General features: G+C 39.3%; 1 pseudogene; it reads right to left on the bottom strand.

The window, feature by feature from the left end:
* Nucleotides 1-4,759: 4,759 nt before the first annotated feature.
* On the bottom strand, nucleotides 4,760-5,714 carry LOC144309908 (18S ribosomal RNA; annotated as a pseudogene).
* Between the last annotated feature and the right edge of the window lie 166 nt (nucleotides 5,715-5,880).

The following is a 5,880-nucleotide window of genomic DNA, read 5'->3' as shown; positions in this document are numbered from 1 at the left end:
AAGATCAACGGATGCTCCTGCATGGGCCAGATTGCCAGCCAGTGGGGGGTAAACGGTCCACCCCGTTCCTGCACCTGCTTCTACCATAGAAGATGCTAATAGTAGAAGAAAAGATGGAGGAAGAAGTCAGAAGCTCATGTTATTTATTCGGGGGAATGCCATGTCCGGAGCACCAATTATTAATGGCACTAGTCAGTTTCCAAAGCCCCCAATTATAATGGGCATGACTATGAAGAAGATTATTACGAAAGCATGGGCGGTTACGACGACGTTATAAATTTGATCGTCGCCTAGTAAAGTACCGGGCTGACCTAGTTCGGCTCGGATGAGGAGGCTCAAGGCAGTGCCTACTATGCCGGCTCATGCTCCAAATAGTAAGTATAAAGTACCAATATCTTTGTGATTAGTAGAGAACAGTCATCGGTTAATGAACATAGGTAAAATGGCTGATAAAAGCATTAGACTGTAAATCTAAAAATAGAGGTTTAAGTCCTCTTTTTGCCAAGCTCTGTGGTGAATTTTCATATTGAATTGCAAATTCAAAGAAGCAGCCTAGACGCCGCCGGGGCTTCTCCCGCCTTTTTTTTCTACGCGGCGGGAGAAGGTAGATTGAAGCCAGTTACTAGGGTATTTAGCTGTTAACTAAAATTTCGTGAGGTAGAAGCTCACCAATCTAGGGAGGGCTTAGCTTAATTAAAGTGTTTGATTTGCATTCAATTGATGTAAGATAGATTCTTGCAGCCCTTAGAGGTGATTTGGTCAGGGGTTAAGTGTATAGCACTTGCTTAGAGCTTTGAAGGCTCTTGGTCTGGTCTAACCTAAACTCCTAGTCCAAGACTGATAATATAGGTGTTAGCGGGAGTAGTATAGTTGAGATAATGATTAAGGGGGGTAGTAGGGTTGCCTTTTTTGTGTACTCGAATTGTCATTTTATTTTTATGTTATTTGTGGACGGGAATATGGTAAGTGCGGTGCTATATGTGAGTCGCAGGTAGAAATATAAGTTAAGTAGAGCGGTGATGGCTATTAGTGTTGGAATAATAATTATGTTATTTTTTGTTAATTCTTGAATAATTATTCATTTAGGGATGAAGCCAGATAATGGGGGTAGTCCTCCTAGGGATAATATTAAGATTAAGATTATGGAGGTGATTAGGGGAAATTTATTTCATATGTGGGATAAGGATAAGGTTGTGGTGGATGAGTTTAATATGAATAGTATGAAGGTAGATAGTGTTATTAGAATATATAAAGTTAAGTTTAGGATTATTATTGTAGGGTTGTAAATAATGATAGCGGCTATTCAGCCTATGTGGGCAATGGAGGAGTATGCTATGATTTTTCGTAGTTGAGTTTGATTTAGTCCGCCTCAGCCTCCTACTAGAACGGATGCGAGGGCTATTAGTATAAGAAGGTTGGTGTTAATTGATGGGGAGATTTGATATAGGATGGATATAGGTGCGATTTTTTGTCATGTTAGTAGGATTATTCCTGATATAAGTGTTACTCCTTGTGCTACTTCGGGAACTCAGAAGTGGAATGGAGATAGGCCTAGTTTTATTGTTAGGGCGGTGGTTATTATGATGGATGCGATGGGGTTTGAGATTTTTGAGATTACTCATTGGCCGGAGTAAAGAAGGTTAATGGTGACTCCTATTATTAGTAATATTGAGGCAGTAGCTTGTGTAAGAAAATATTTTGTAGAGGCTTCTATGGCTCGTGGATTATACTTTTTTATGAGGATAGGGATGATGGCTAGCATGTTTATTTCGAATCCAATTCAGATCAGTAATCAGTGCGAGCTTAGTATGACGATTATGGTCCCTGCCATGATAGTTGCTATAATAATAGTGAGAATAGGGGGTTTTATTAGTACGGGAAGGGTATAAACCAACATTTTCGGGGTATGGGCCCGATAGCTTAATTTAGCTGACCTTACTGTAGAATATAGTGTAAGTTTGGTAGCACGAAGATCTTTGAATTCTTAAGATTAGGTTCGAAGCCTATTATTCTAGAAATAAGAGGATTTAAACCTCTATTATTTACTCTATCAAAGTAACTCTTTTATCAGACATATTTCTTATGTTTGGGGTGGGATACTCGCGGTAATAATGGGTAAGGCAACATGTCATATGCATAGGGCTAAAGTTAGGGGTAGAAAATTTTTTCACAATAAGTGTATTAATTGATCATAGCGGAATCGAGGGTATGATGCTCGAATTCATAGGAAGCAGATAGTTAGTAAGAGGGTTTTTATAGTGAAGTTAATAGAGTAGAGTTCTGGTATAAATGGGTTGTGGAATGCACCGAAGAATAGAATTGTTGTGAGGATATTTATTATAATGATATTTGCGTACTCTGCTAGAAAGAATAGGGCAAAAGGACCCGCTGCATACTCTACGTTAAATCCAGAAACTAGTTCGGATTCTCCTTCAGTTAAGTCGAAGGGGGCTCGGTTAGTTTCTGCTAGAGTAGAAATGAATCATATCATGGCTAGGGGCCAGGCCGGAAAGATTAGTCATATATGTTCTTGGGTGATAATTAGTGTGGATAGTGTAAATGACCCGTTTATTAGGAGGACTGATAGGAGAATGATTGCTAGTGTTACTTCATATGAGATTGTTTGAGCTACTGCTCGGAGGGCTCCGATTAGAGCGTATTTGGAGTTTGAGGCTCATCCTGACCAAAGGATGGAGTATACGGCGAGACTTGATATTGCTAGTATGAATAGGACTCCTAAGTTTATATTAATGAGTGGGTAGGGCATTGGGAGAGGGATTCATATAGTTAGGGCTAGTGATAGAGCTAGAATGGGGGCTAGAATGAATATTGATATGGAGGATGTAAGTGGTCGTAGAGGTTCTTTTGTGAAGAGTTTTACTGCATCTGCGATTGGTTGAAGGAGGCCGTAGGGGCCTACGATATTAGGCCCTTTTCGAAGTTGTATGTAGCCTAAGACTTTTCGTTCAACGAGGGTGAGGAAGGCTACGGCAAGAAGGATTGGGATGATAAGAGAGATAATGTTGATAAAGAACATTTTGTTAGGGAGAGGAATTGAACCTCTGATAATAAAGGTTTAAGTTTTACGCAGTTACCGGGCTCTGCCACCCTAACAAAGCCCCTTTTCTCGGGCTTATGAGGAGATAAACTGGTTAGATTGAGTTGACTTCATCTATTAGTTTTAAGGCGCCTTTGTGAGGTAGGCCTTACATCCCTTGTCCTTTCGTACTGGGGGAGGTTATATAATAGATAGAAACCGACCTGGATTACTCCGGTCTGAACTCAGATCACGTAGGACTTTAATCGTTGAACAAACGAACCCTTAATAGCTGCTGCACCATTAGGATGTCCTGATCCAACATCGAGGTCGTAAACCCTATTGTCGATATGGACTCTTGAATAGGATTGCGCTGTTATCCCTAGGGTAACTTGTTCCGTTGATCAAAAATTATTGGATCAATAAGTGATGTTATATTTTGACTTGTGGGTCTAAATTTTAATCACTCGGGAGTTTTTTTATATTCCGAGGTCACCCCAACCTAAATTGCTAACCCACAATAATGGTGTAATGTTATGCCTTGTAGGTATTTAGTATCCATAAGTTTGGGTTAGTTAATTAAAGCTCCATAGGGTCTTCTCGTCTTATTGTGGCATTCCCGCCTCTTCACGGGAAGGTCAATTTCACTGATTGGGAATAAGAGACAGTTAAACCCTCGTGTGGCCATTCATACAAGTCCTTATTTAGAGAACAAATGATTATGCTACCTTTGCACGGTCAGGATACCGCGGCCGTTAAACAAGTGTCACTGGGCAGGCAGTGCCTCCAATACTAGAAATGCTGGAGGTGATGTTTTTGGTAAACAGGCGGGGTTTGTGTTTGCCGAGTTCCTTTTACTCCTTTTAATCTTTCCTTAAATGCATGCTGTGTTGGGTTAACAATAGGGTAGATAAGTATTTCATTTTTGGGTTGATATTATCAGATTGTTAACTATCAGTGGTCTATCCGTTTCTGATATAAGCTTATGCGGGGAGAAAATAGTTCTTGTTACTCATACTAGCATTGTTGCTTCTATATTTAAATAGAATGGCCCAGGAGGTATAATTAGGAGTTGATGTAATATGATTGGGATTAAGTTATATTGTTTGTTGAGCTGGAACGCTTTCTCAATTGGTGGCTGCTTTTAAGCCAACTATGGTGATGTTAGTATATACTCTCTAATAAAGGTTGTATCCTGATTCTAAGAAGCTGTACCTTCTTAGACTATATTTTAAATTTACATTAAAATTTTGTTTTTTTAGGTAAATTTAAAGTTGAACTAAAATTCTGTTTGTGGGCAACCAGCTATCACCAGGCTCGTTAGGCTTTTCACCTCTACCCACAAATCTTCTCACTATTTTTGCTACATAGATGAGTTGATCCTTTTAGATTGTTTATGGGTAGCTCGTCTGGTTTCGGGGAGCTTAGCTTAAGTTCTCTTTGTTAAGTCGTTTCTGGCTAGTTCATTATGCAAAAGGTAAAAGGGGTAATCTTTGCTGTTTAATACTGTTAAGATGTCTTTCATCATTCCCTTACGGTACTATCTCTATCGCTCCAATTAAAATTTCTATCTCCTATACTTTTATTATTTAACTAAATGTTTTACTTTATATGTCTGTGATACTTAAGTTTGGGGTTAGTTGGGCTAGCTTTTGTTCAAAGTGGTCATAAGTAATGAAATCTTCTGGGTGTAGGCCAGACGCTTTAGTTAAGCTACACTTTGATTAATCCAAGCACACCTTCCGGTATGCTTACCTTGTTACGACTTGTCTCCTCTTGTGTCTTAGTTAAGTTAATATGGTTATGGTTGTGTCTTATTACTTGAGGAGGGTGACGGGCGGTGTGTGCGTGCTTCATGGCCCTATTCAATTAAGCTCTCTATTCTTAATTTACTACTAAATCCTCCTTCAGTTTTTAATTTCATAAAAACGTTCGTGGAATGTTCTTGGGTAGAAAATGTAGCCCATTTCTTCCCACCCCATAAGTTACACCTTGACCTAACTTTTTTATGTAAAATGATTGTGCTTACTATTCTACCTTTTGAGGGTTTGCTGAAGATGGCGGTATATAGACTGAATTAGCAAAGGGTGGTGAGGTTTATCGGGGTTTATCGATTATAGAACAGGCTCCTCTAGAGGGATATAAAGCACCGCCAAGTCCTTTGAGTTTTAAGCTATTGCTAGTAGTCCTCTGGCGAATTATTTTGTTGTAAAATTATCTATGTTTAGGGCTAAGCATAGTGGGGTATCTAATCCCAGTTTGGGTCTTAGCTATCGTGTAGTCAGATTATTATAAAGTCACTTTCGTGGTCTATTTTATGGTAACTGTAGCTTTTTACGGCTTAGTTAAGTTTTAACTTTAGTGCAAAGGTATCTTAAACACGCTTTACGCCGTGGGCCTATTAGTTTGGGTTAATCGTATGACCGCGGTGGCTGGCACGAAATTTACCAACCCTTTTTAGTATGGCTTAGTCAAACTTTCGTTTATGGCTTAATTTTTATCACTGCTGTATCCCGTGGGGGTGTGGCTTAGCAAGGTGTTATGAGCTACTTAAGAGTGTGCTTGATACCTGCTCCTTTAGATCACTGCTGATTTTAAGGGCATTCTCACTGGGGCGTGGAGACTTGCATGTGTAAGTCTACTAAGAACTAATAGGAAGGCTAGGACCAAACCTTTGTGTTTATGGAGTCGTGCGACTCATCTTGGCATTTTCAGTGCCTTGCTTTATTAATTAAGCTACATTAACTTATACTGAAATTGTAGTGTGTATAATAAATAAAATACATAGTAAATATGAGAGGAAAAAAAAAGGGGATGCTATCTATAGATAGACCACGAGATCG

The sequence above is a fragment of the Canis aureus genome, unplaced genomic scaffold (genome assembly GCF_053574225.1).
Source record: "Canis aureus isolate CA01 unplaced genomic scaffold, VMU_Caureus_v.1.0 ptg000246l_RagTag, whole genome shotgun sequence".
NCBI lineage: Eukaryota > Metazoa > Chordata > Mammalia > Carnivora > Canidae > Canis > Canis aureus.
Note: the sequence above shows the minus strand (reverse complement) of the source record. Positions and strands in the feature narration are given on the sequence as shown.